This window comes from Rattus norvegicus, chromosome 2 (genome assembly GCF_021556685.1).
Source record: "Rattus norvegicus strain SHRSP/BbbUtx chromosome 2, alternate assembly SHRSP_T2T, whole genome shotgun sequence".
Lineage (NCBI taxonomy): Eukaryota > Metazoa > Chordata > Mammalia > Rodentia > Muridae > Rattus > Rattus norvegicus.
The window spans coordinates 54798963-54811982 of NC_141535.1; the positions used below are offsets into that span (position 1 = coordinate 54798963).

The window sequence follows — 13020 nt, forward strand, 5'->3', positions numbered from 1 at the left end:
CCTACCTCCTCTGAGTATGGTGATCTTAGGGGCGATACAGATTCACATGGCGTTTTGCTCAGTCAGGCTCACATAGTGAGGCAAGACACTTGCTGAGGCAAGACCCATGGAGGACATGTAATATTTGGAGGGAGAATAAATAGGACCCAGTGGACTGTGGGAGAGGCTGGGCTTGGCTTAGCCGGGTTGCTGGTAGAGGTAGCTGAGCAACACTTGTTCGTCTCAAGTCTTTGCTGATCTTCGCTTCTCTGAGAGAGGCACAGCCAAGAACTTTTCCTAGCATTTCTGTTGGCCCTGGGGCCTCCTGCAGATTTGGCTGAGGCCTGTTCCTGCTGATCGTGTTACCACTGCTGCTATCCTGGCAGTACTCGACTGGACTGCTGATGTATCTGTGAAGTGCTTGCGAGTAGATGGAGCTGCTGCTGCTGACCTGTGAACTGAACTGTTGGTTTCCTAACAATGCAAATGATATTTGCTCCAAAGAACCATTTCTAAACAGGTCCACCTCCCCCGTATCCTTTCTTTTCCATTACCTCTGGTAGGCGGTGGGCTAACAGGTTAAAGCATTTAACAGCCATCATTAAAAACAGGGTTTGAAAAATTACAGTTACAGAAATGTGCACACACACAATACAATGGTACACATCATGGGGAGCTTCTACATCTTTGGTGGCTGAACGTTGAGAGCTTTCCCACACAGTTTACTAGGTGACCAGCATGCTTGACAAGTGATCTGCTTTATTAGCGTGTGTCCTAAAAGAATAGATGATGCAGAACAAAACTGAGACCCATAGGCATATGGAAGCAAATAGTCCTCTGTTATTTCAAGCCATTGTTGCTCAATTGTAGTAATCTGTGTTGGTGGGTTCTAAGGGTAAGAAGGAAAAATAAACGGAATAAAAACATAGCTTATACTCATAGTTGATAACAGCTTCATATATGAAGGGCTGGAAAGATGGCTCAGTGGGTAAAGTGCTAAAGTGCTTTTGAAGTTTGGATCCTTTGCTTAGAGGTTTTATTTTCCTTCTTTTTATTTACTCTTTTTTGTATACTCCAGATTTTATTTCCCTCCCAGTCCACCCTCCTACTGTTCCACATCCCATACCTTGCCCCCACTCCCATCTCCATGAGGATGTCCTCACTCCCTACCTCACCAGACCTCTAAATTCCCTGGGGCCTCCAGTCTCTTGAGGGTTAGGTGCATCTTTTCTGACTGAACCCAGACCCAGCAGTCCTCTGCTGTATATGTGTTGGGGTCCCATATAAGCTGGTGCGTGCTGCCCGGTGATCCAGTATCTGAAAGATCTCAGGGGTCCAGGTTAATTGAGACTTCTGATCCTCCTACAGGGTGGCCCTACTCCTCAGCTTCGTCCAGCTTTTCCCTAATTCAACCAGAGGGATCAGCAGCTTCTGCCCATTGGTTGGGTGCAAATATCTGTATCTGACTCTTTCAGCTGCTTGTTAGATCTTTCAGAGGGCAGTTATGATAGGTCCCTTTTCATGAGCACTCTTTAGCTTCAGTAAAAGTGTCAGGCCTTGGAGCCTCCCCTTGAGCTGGATCCCATTTGGGGCCTGTCCCTTGACCTTCTTTTCCTCAGGTTCTTCTCCAGTTCCATCCCTGGAGTTCTTTTAGACAGGAACAATTATGGATCAGAGGTTTGGCCGCTCAGCTATTAAAAATGAGAACATCCTGAGTTTTACAGGCAATTGGATGGAACTAGAAAATATCAATCTGAGTGAGACAACTCAGACCCAAAAGGACGTGCACGGTATGTATTCACTAACAGGTAGATATTAGCCAGAGGAAAAAAAGTACAGAATACCCAAGATACAGTCCATAGAACTCAAAAAGTTCAACAAGCTGAAGGGTCCAAGTGAGGAGGACACCTCAGCCCACTTGGGAGGGAGAAGAAAGCAATCACAAGGGAGGGAGGGAGGAAAGAAAGGAGGGAGGGAGGGACGGAGGGAGGGAGGGATGGTGGGAGGGAGGGAGGGAAGTAGAGAAGGACAGAGAGACCTGGGAGGAAACGGGGACAGGGTGGGGGAAGAGGGGAACATGATCTGATATTGGGTAGGGGGAAAAGGACTGAAGCCCCGAGGGCCAGCAGAAAGAATGGAAACAGGCAAGCTCAGGAGCTAGGAGGTGGGGGAACCCTCTAGAATGTACCAGAGACCTGGGAGATGAGAGACTCTCAGGACTCAAAGGGAGAAACCTTAGATGAAATGCCCTACAGTGGGGAGAGGGAACTTGTAGAGCCCACCTCCAGCAGAAAGACAGAGCATCAGGTAAGGGATGGAGTTGCCATCCCACAGTCAAAACTCTGACCCATAATTGTTTAGAGTTCTTAACTTGATGTCCTATCAGTGATTAGAACTCTTTGAAAGGACTGGGAGATGGCTCAACAGTTAAAAGCACTACTGCTCTTCTAGATCTGGGTTTGACTCCCAGAACCCACACGGCAGTTCCTAACTGTCTGTAGCTTCAATCTCAGGCATCTGTGGAATAAGACTGACTCCCTGTGGGTTCATGCATTTGAATGCTTAGGGAGTGGCATTAGGAGGTGTGGCTTTGTTGGCATAGGTGTCCCTGGTTGAAGGAAGTGTGCCATTGGGGGTGGGCTTTGGGTTTTCAGATGAGTAAGGCAGGTTCAGTATGTCTCTCTCTTCCTGCTGCCTGCCCAGTCAGATGTAAAACTCTTGACTCCTTCTCCAGGCTCCTTCTCTAGTATCATGCCTGCTTACATGCTGCCATGCTTCCCAGCATAAAGATAACTGAACCTTTAAGTCCGCCCAAATTTACTGTCTTCCTTTGTGAGAGTTACTGTGATCATTGTATCTCTTCACAAAAATAGAACCTAAGACAGTAGTTAGTATTGAAGGACCCTAGTTCTTACTAAAGTGTAGGAGCTATTAAGAGGCTTGGCCTGATAGAAAGTAGGTAGGTTATGGGGACCCTAGGAGCTTTCGCCAGCTTTACACCCACCACCTCAGGTCAGGATTAGGCCAAGTACCAGCTTCTCACCTTGGGTCAAGGCTAGGCCAAGTTTCATTTTCCACTCACAGTTCTCAGGAGGAGCAGGGACATTCTTGAAAAGTCAAAGAAGGGTTGGGGATTTAGCTCAATGGTAGAGCGCTTGCCTAGCAAGCGCAAGGCCCTGAGTTCGGTCCCCAGCTCTGGAAAAAAAAGAAAGAAAGAAAGAAAGAAAGAAAGAAAGAAAGAAAGAAAGAAAGAAAGAAAGAAAGAAAAGTCAAAGAATGTACTGACATAGTCACCTGACCCTCTGGTCCCAGGTAGAGCTCGAATGAATGTCATATGCTTGCTAGCCAATAGATTCAAAGGTCAATATGCTTAGCCAATAAGTTTAAACTGTAATCTTGCTGATGCAACCTGTACCCCTAAAAAGTATAAAAACTGCTTGTTATATCCATTTGAGGTCGCCTTCCAGTCACTCGCCATCAGGGCTGATTGAAGGTCTACCCCGACGCACTGAAAAAATAAACCTCTTGAGTTTGCATCAAACTCCATTCTCGTGTCTCACTTGAGGGGTCTCCCAATAGTTAAGACTCACTTTGAGCCTCACAGTATCAGGGACTGACTTGGGTATTGCTGTGATAGGTCTGACCATACTTTTGTTTGGAGGAATTCAGACTTGGGAATTTTAGATAGGAAAGCAGTTGAAAGCTTTAACTGGGGTTTAATGGGACACCTACATGTTAGTAGGAACGTAGAAGACAGTGGTGCTGAGGGTGAATTGAACTGTGGAGGTTTGGCTCAAGAGGTGTCAGATGAGAAGAATATTAGTATATGGCCTAGAGATCATTCTTGCGATATTTTGGTGAGGGATGTGGCTTTTTTTCTGATCTTGTACAAAAAAAAAAAAAAAAAAAAAAAAAACCTGCCTGAGGTTAAATAGAAGAGTTGAGGAGATTTCCAGACAGCGTTGTGTTGCTCAGTTATTAGTGGCCACACCTACGCTGTTCTTTAGTGAAAAAAAGCAAACTGAGCTAAGAATAATTTTAAAAAATTATAGTCTTAAGGGGGCACCAGGAAGTATTATGGAGTCAATTCTAGTGCTAAAGGAGATCAAAAGGTTTAAAGAAACACCAAACCAAGCACTAAATGGAATAAAGGTAATGGTGGCCTCAGGCAAGATTCTAACTCAGCTAGGTTTTTCAACTTGTAAAAAGGAATTTTTAAAAAGTCTAGGGTCTGGTGCAGTGCACACCTTTAATCCTAGCAGCACTCCAGAGGCAGAAACTGGTGAATCTTTGAGTTGGAGGCCAGCCTGGTCTACAGATCAAATTTCAGGACAGCCAAGTTTAGGCAGTGAAGTAAAGCATTAAAATGAGAAAGCTGGAGAAAATCTATTAGAGGGCCACATTCCAGTCCCAGCAAGCAGCAGAACCGGGCAGCTTCAGAAATGTAGTTCTGGCTTTAGAGTCAAGGATAGGAGGCATCTTCCTCTGAGACTAAGGCTGCTGAAGCCAGACAAACGTCAGGGGTGTCCCTGCATAGAGGCCTAAAGAGGTCATTGCATTGAGCTGTAAAGATGAATGCTGGCTTACCTTGGAGACCCCAAGATAGTGGAGATGCCAGAGTTGTAGGATATCTGTCATGAAGAGCTATTCACAAGAGTGGAAACAACCCAGAAGAGAGAAGTATGTTACTGTCAACAAAGCTGAAAGGAGTTGGAGACCTGAAGAACACATTGACACTAGACATGAAGATACAGGGTTTGGAGTTTGTTTTTGGTCTTGTTTCAGTCCATCATGTCCTCTCTCTACTCCCTTTCCTCCCTTTTGGAATGATAATGGATATTCTGTACCATTGGATGTTGGAAGTATGTGATATGCTTTTAAATTTATATTAGTCTTCTGTAGCTGGCTGGGGATTTTCAATGAACCCAGTCATATTTAATTCTAACCATATTAATAACATCAACAATGGAGGGCTTCAAGGGCATTGCTCCCAACAATTATTAAAGCTTCTATTTATGGTAATAGGAACATACTGCTGATTAGATTCATATAAGAATGTCAGATAGCTGGTATCAAGATGTGGCCAGGATATTTATTTTTATTTACCTATTTTTATGGGTGTTTTATCTACATGCACTTAGACCACATGTGTGTCTAGTCCCTGGGAATGTCAGAAGTAGCACCATATGTTGTCTTAGGGTTTCTTTTGCTGTGAGGAAATGCCAAGGCAACTCTAACAAATTTTAACAGGGTTGCAGCTAAGAGGTCACCATGAGTCTCAGAGATTTGAACTTTGGGTTTTAAACAATGTTGAGACTGTGACAGACTTTGTGGACTTTTGAAGTTGGATTGAATGGATTTTTGCATTATGATATGGCTACAGACCTTTGGGGATCAGGGTTGGAATGTGGTAGATTGAATAAGTTGGCCACCTTAGGCTCATATATTTGAATGCTTAAGGAATGGCATTAGTTGTGGCTTCGTTGGATAAAGTGTGTTATTGAGTGTGGGCTTTAAGTGTTTAGAAGCCTGAGCCAGGTCCAGTGTATCTTTCTCTTCTGCATGCTGATCCAGATGTAGAACTAACTCTTGGTTTCTTCCCCAGCACCATGTCTGCTTGTGCACTGCCATTCTTCCTGATGTGATGATAATGAACTAAATGTGTGAACTTGTAAACCAGCCCCAATTAAATGTTTTCATTTCAAAATGAATAATAATATGATACGTCAAGATACCCAATGTGATGACCTGTAACCTTTCTGAAAAACCAACATCCTGCTTACTAATAGATATGACAAACCTGTGACCTTTCTGATATCCTGTCAACATCAGCCTATTCCCTGACCACCCAAATATTGTGTTCTTGGCCTGTATGAATGTTTCTTACTTCCCCCTCCCTCTGTTACCCATGTTATGGTATAAATTCAGCCTTGGAAAAGATCAGAAAAGTCACCTTGATCAGACTTTTGTCTTGGCATCCTTCTTCGCGTCTCTTGTCCCCCATTCTCTTCCAGGTACCCCCAGGACCCTTCACTTACAAATAATTTATTAAGAAAATATTCCTTACATTTTTACTTGTACACTCACTGCTTACAAGTTGGTGCCTAGGTGGCAAGGATCAGTCCAGCATATCAGTTCTTACATACTTATGTGGACTGATTGCTGTGATGTCAGAGTTTATTTTGATAGAGCTTGTATGTGTTGTTATGAACTTTCTTAATATATGTGTGAACTGACTGATATAATGCTAGTTTAACAGAGCTTACATATGCTGTTGTGGACTCACATAGTTCAGTTCTCCTTTACTTAATTCTTCTCATCTTTATTTGGAATACTTGAAAACACTCTGATCATACTTGCTTATTAAATATTCAGTAACACATGGAGTATCTGTGTACTTGACACATTGTTCTAGTTTGCTTTTTATAGCTGTTATAAAAACCTAAAACAAGTATATTGAGAAGAGTCAGAATCCTTCACTGAGGGAACTCAAGACAAGAAGAAGCCAAGGCAAGAACCTGGAGGCAAGAACTGAAACAGAGTCCATGGAGAAGTGCTATTTACTAGCCTGATATTCATGCCTTTGCTCAGCTTGCCTTTTTCTGCAATCCAGTTCATCACTCAAATGGGGGAAGGGATTCACCAATCATTAATCAAGAAAATACTCTATTATCAGTGATTCTCAAGCTGTGGATCACAACCTCTTAGCAAGTCTCTATTTCCAAAAATATTTACATTACGATTCAGAATAGCAACAAAACTACAATTTTAAAGTAGCAACAAAAATAATTTGATGGCTGGGGTCACCACAACATGAGGAACTGTATTTAAGGGTCACAGCATTAGGAAGGTTGAGAATCACTACTATATATGCTTGCTTATAGGTTATCTAATAGAGGCATTTTCTTAATTGGGATTCCCCTTCCAATGAGGAAACCTGATGACCTATTATAATTAAAATAACATTATTCCATTAAGTGTTATTCTTTCAAAATGACAAGTTAAGTCTAATCTTATCTAATATAAAGCCAAAACCTTAATCCTATGAGAATATCTTCTAATATAATCTCTCACTGTAAAAGAGAAGCTTAGCCTTCTATCTCTGCATATATTTTCATTTGAGGGCGAGGTTAGATAAGAGTGTTTATTACCATATTCTCACTAAGTTAATATCTACTATTGAAAAGCTTGGGGTAAAATTTCTTATACAGATACTTTAACACACAGGTAGCTTTGTCTCTTTGTTCTTCACTGCTAAGCAACCAAACACTGTCATTATGTAATCTGAAGTCTATTGGTATAAATGTGCTTGGCGTTGATCTATTTACTCATGCCTAGAAAATTTAATAAATGAACAAAATATACTTATAACTTAATTAATAATTCATAAATGTCAGTGCCTTTATGGAAATTGGTTTTTCACTACTACTCTATAAACAACCTTACCTCATTCTATTTATTAGTCAAATTCCAGATGAAATTGCTACAAAAGTGTATTTAGTAGTATTTCCAAGGGCCTTGGAGTATAGTGCCTGCTGTAGAAGATGCTACGAGTACTGAAGCACCTATTTCTCGGCTGCTGAGGCTGTTGGCTCTAGAGAGCTCACTGATGAACCCTCGGGCTGGCTCTTTGCCTAGAGTTATTATGTAGCTGTGACAATGATCTATCCCTAATGACTCACTGAAGCAGATTTCAAAGGCCTCAACTGGGACTCATCTAAAAGACCTTCAGGGCACACATGGGATTCATCCAGACCTTCATTCAAACTGGATCATAGATTTACTTCTTCCTTAAATGAATGGTTTTCAATTGGGAGCGATTTGGGCCCAATGGGACCTATGGTCAGCTTTGGACACAATTGTGGTTTTTTTGTCACTATAGGATTGGGAAAGGATGACTACTGATACCTGGTAAGTTGAGGTCAGGCATGCTGTCTAACTTCTCACAATGCACAGGATCTCTTGTGCAGCAAATTGGTCCCAAAATATCAGTAGTATCAAAACTAAGAAACACAGGCAGCTTACACCCACAGAAATTATTCCTATTAACTTCCCATGATGATCCTCTTACATGTTATTATCAAAATCTGAACCCAACCCACAATAACAATGTTTATCTGAGAGTTATAAAGTCAGTTAATACCTATATCCTTTCCAACACAGGTTCTGTGTGTTCTAAGCTTATCTGTCTGGAAAGAAAGAGATTCATTCTCCTAAATATCTATTATTACTTAATTGAAGCTAATAGAATAGAAACCAGAGGATGAATTGAATAAAATGATATACACAAAGGCACTGTGCACTTTACTTGTTCAACTTCAAACTGGGTAGAAGGAATCCTGCTATGGGTAGTATTGCTGTGGGGAATTAATTTGAACTCCTCCTTAAGGGTGAAAAAACGGCATAAAGAAGGATGCATGGCAAGAAGGGACTCTTTATTGACAATGTTGTTGACAACTAAAATAAGTCAACTGAAGAGCAACAGTGGTCAGTTACATCACCAAAATTATCCCTCTCAACAAAGAAATAAATGAAAAATTCTACAACATAGGACGTCAGAGTAAAAGAAAAAAAAAATCCTGGTTGTTTTTCATGTGCAGAGTGCCTACATGAACATGATAAGAAAGCCAAGGATGCAGGCTGGCAGACAGTGTTCCAGGACAGCATACATAAGAACATTGAAGAGCATTCTGAACCAGTAAACACTCTGGTTACACATTTCAGTGAACATCTGTTCATTAAGTCAGAAGAGAAATTATTATTCTTACGACACACGACGATGGAAACAGAACATACCAAAACCCATGGGGTATAGCTAGGAGGGACAATGCAATAATAAATCTCGAGGACTTAGGACAGCAATCATAATCGAAACCTCAAATCAGTAGGAGACAGACAAAGGTTACAACAGAAATAAATAAAGCAGAGTGAGTGACATATGGAAGATGACTGAAGTCAACAGGTCGTTTTTCATATATTTTTCACAAATTAGCAAATAGTAAAATTAGAGACAAGAAAAACAGATATTTCAATTGAGCCACAGAAATAAAATGGATTAGGAATTATTTTGAAGAAAATATATGGTAACAAAATTTAGAAATTTAGAAAAAACTGGAATTTTTTTTGGAAATTTTCTACCAAAATTGAAACAAGAATATATTTTTAAAAAAGCTCTGACTAGACCAACATCAAGTATTGATACTGAATTATTAATAAAGTTTTCCAACAAGGAAAGCCCAAAGCCAAGCAATCTTGTAGTAGAATTTTAACACTTTTTCAAGTAACAATTTATCAAAATGTGTTTAACTTTATTTTATTTGCATTCCTGTGAAGGCATCAGATCTCCTAGAACTGGAGTTATAGACAATTGTGAGTTGCAATGTGGATGCTGGGAATTAAACCCCGGTCCTCCAGGAAGAGCAGCCAGTGTTCTTAGCTGCAAAGCCATCTCTCCGGTCCCTTCAAACAACATTTTTAACTGCTTACTTACCAAACTATTCCATTCTACAGGATTGAAATTGAAGCACTACATTTTATGAAGCCAGCATTTTCATGATACTAAAACCTGAGAAGGACAAATAAAGAAACCCTAGAACAAAATCTTTCATGAGCATATATTCAAAAAATACTGGAAAATTAAATTTAAAAAACAAACAAACAACAAAAACCTCAAAATACCATACATGGAAGTTAGGTTAGATTTGGGTTTCTATGCATCTCAATAAATATTTTATGACACATATCTTAGGGTCTTATTTCTGTGAACAGACACCATGACCAATGTAAGTTTTATAAGGGACAATATTTAATTGGGGTTGGCTTACAGGTTAGAGGTTCAGTCCATTATCATCAAGGCAGGAACATGGCAGCATCATAGCATCCAAGCAGGCATGGTGCAGGGGGAGCTGAGTTTTACATCTTCACCCGAAGGAAGCCAGGAACAGCCTGAGCATCCTCAGGCATCTAGAAGGAAGGTCTCCAAGCCCACCCCCATAGTGACACACTTCCTCCAACAAGGTAACACCTTCTAATTGTGTCACTCCCTGGGCCAAACACATATAAATCATCACAACACATAAAGAGGGGAAAAGATAAAAATCAAACAATTATCTCAGCAGACACATAGCAAGCATTTGATAAAGCTCAACATTTCTCCATGAGGAAAGCTCCTAAAGTTGGCATCATAATAAAACTGAACACAACAAGTCCACAGTCATCATCTCACTGGATGGGAGAAATCTGAAAGCATTTCCCCCACAACCAGGAAAAAGACGATGATGTCATCCACAGCAGGCTCATTCAGTACAATGTTAGTCTTCAGACAGCAAGATTATCTATAAGAAAAAGAACATAAAAGTGAGAAACAAACCCCAAAAAGGATTAAAAACAGGAAGCAAGCCAGATTCCCCTGTTTGGGGATGAATGTTCACATTTCTATCGAAATCTAATGAGTATTCTGAGAGAGCAACAGAGAAGGTAGAGGGATGGAGTGGAGTAGCGGGATCCAGAGCCAGCCTAGGAAGCCATGTGCTTTTCCGCATACTCATGACTAGTTTGCTGAGAAAGAAAGCATGAAAGCAACCCATTTACAGTGGCCGGAAATACGCCTAGGAATAAGCTTTACAGAGGAGGTGCGAGACCCGAACAATGAAAATTATAAAAAAAAAAAAAATCAATGAAATTCATCAAAGAAGGCATTGAAAGGCAAAGGACAGCTCATGCACATGTTCTGTGCTACAGAGTCAATGAATCCTCATCTCCGAACAGAACTAGAAAAAAGGAAGCACAAAATCCCTCGATAGCCAAAGTGGAGCAGAAGGAATAAAACATGGTACTGGCAAAAACCAGACACCTAGACCAACAAACAATAAACCCTCCAACAGTTCCAATACCTAATTTAACTCATCGACAAACGCGCAGAAAACCCACATCGGAGAAAGGACAATGTCTGTAGTAAGTGGCACTCAAAATATCGGATAACTGTATACACAGAATTGAAACTTCATACTTTCGGCAATAGTTTGAAGGATAGTCCCTATAGTACAAGAAACAGAAGAAAATAACTGAGAAAAGGAGCGTTAAGACAAAATGTTTCTACCTGGCACAAGAAGCAATCAACAGATGAACCGGAAGCAGTCTACAGCACCGGGAAGTACTTGTCAGCTAGTCATCTGATGGAAGACTAAGGCTCAGAGTATATAGGGAACTTACAAAACAACACCTCCAGCATTCCCAGGAGACGATCTCACAACAAACTCCTTCCTTGTTCCTGTCTTTTACAATCTTCCTGCTCCTTCTTCTGCAATTATCCTTGAGTCTTCGGTGCAGGAGTTGTGTTGTAGCTGTATCGGATGGTTTGAAGGGAGGACAGGGAAGAGGAAAACGATGTCACTATGTTAAAACCTCAAAAAAAAAACCAATAATTTACAAAATGCACAATAATGTACAAAATGCAACAGAAAAGTATCCCCAAGGCATTTAAAAAGGGGTAAGTGATTGAAACATTTTGCTGTAAAAATAAAAAAAAAAAGTGGCGGAACCAGTTCCTGTATACCCTGGTGGTTGCTATTTCCGGCTCCAAGGGGCCCTTGGAACTAGCACTAAGTCATCTCAGATTAGTATCTCTCCTGGTGGCTCTCTCCTAGCCTTGCACTCTCTGGTTCCAGCACCTGGTAAAATCAAGACTCAACAATCAGATTTACATGTTAAATTCTCAATCCACAATTCATCCACCAAATAAGCTTACAACCAATTGGTAAGGATATAAACCACCCACCTAGATAACACAAAATCCTGTACACATCCATTCCTTAAGAATAGTCATAACAGGGGCTGGGGATTTAGCTCAGTGGTAGAGCGCTTACCTAGGAAACGCAAGGCCCTGGGTTCGGTCCCCAGCTCCGAAAAAAAGAACCAAAAAAAAAAAAAAAAAAAAGAATAGTCATAACAACCTGTAATATGTGCAGAGAGGAATCTTAACATCCACCGATACGTTCTCTCTGCTCCCTCCTCCTCACTCAGGCCTCCTCTGCCTCTCTAAAACTTTTCTCTCAGCCATCCTACCTTCTCGTCCAATGACAGGCCTCGTTCTATCCTGCACCTGCCTTCACCTGCATAATGACATCAACCTACAGAAATACACATTGTACAAAGGAAAAACACAAATGCCTAATAGACATAAAAACAAAAGAACTATGCTCTATGCTCAAGGTGTTTAGCCATCTGGGAAAATGCAAAATAGCATGAGATATTACCTGCTCCTAGTTAGAAAAGCTATTAATACAACACAATTAAACAAAACAGATCCAAAAGATGGGTCAGTAGGTAGAGCTGTTTGCTGTAGAAGCTAATGAGCTGAGTTTAATTCCTCAGATCCACAGGGTGAAAGGAGAGAACTGAATCACACAAGTTGTCTGCTGACACCCAGAAATATCTGTGGCATTACACACACACACACACACACACATAGCAAGTGCTATTACCACTGAACCATCTCTCCATCTGGCGTGCTAACTTTTTTAATGGAGTAAGTATGGGAATTAGGCTGTGTCCCTCTGTAAGCAACTCTACGTTGGGTAGAGCAGTAGTATTTCAAACAACCAAGAGTCCAGCAATGTTTGCTTCACGAGGTTGAATGCTTCAGCATTCCCAGTCTAGTGCTGGAGTCCCAGGAGAGTTTTAGTGAGCTAGCTGCTGGTTTTCCGTCTTCATTAAAATCTAGAAACAGTAAGTTTTAATACCATTAAAGGAATGCCTCAACAAGAGTACAGTATTTTCGAGTGAGAGTGAATACAAGTAGGTAAAAAGTCAAAACTTGCTTCTTCTTTGTAGTCTGCCACCACCAACTGTGGCCCAGATTTAGGATGAATCTTCTAACCTGAAATGAGCCAATTAAGAAAAATTCCTCCCAGGTATGCCCAGCTGTGTGTGATTCAGTTAATTCCAGATGCAGTCAAGTTGATGACCAAGATTAGCTATAATACATTCCCTTCTTAAATGTCAAAAAGAGGTAAAGACAGGCACTGTGGTGACAAAAGCCTT

General features: G+C 40.9%; 1 long non-coding RNA gene across 1 annotated transcript in view; it reads right to left on the bottom strand.

The window, feature by feature from the left end:
* Positions 1-9579: 9579 nt before the first annotated feature.
* LOC134485600 (uncharacterized) overlaps positions 9580-13020 on the bottom strand; it is a 29331-nt gene continuing 25890 nt past the window's right edge. The window contains exons 2-3 of the long non-coding RNA XR_015671138.1: positions 11191-11321; positions 9580-10313 (exon numbers count right to left, since the gene is read on the bottom strand). This is a non-coding gene — a long non-coding RNA (uncharacterized LOC134485600). The remainder of the gene's footprint in view (positions 10314-11190; positions 11322-13020) is intronic.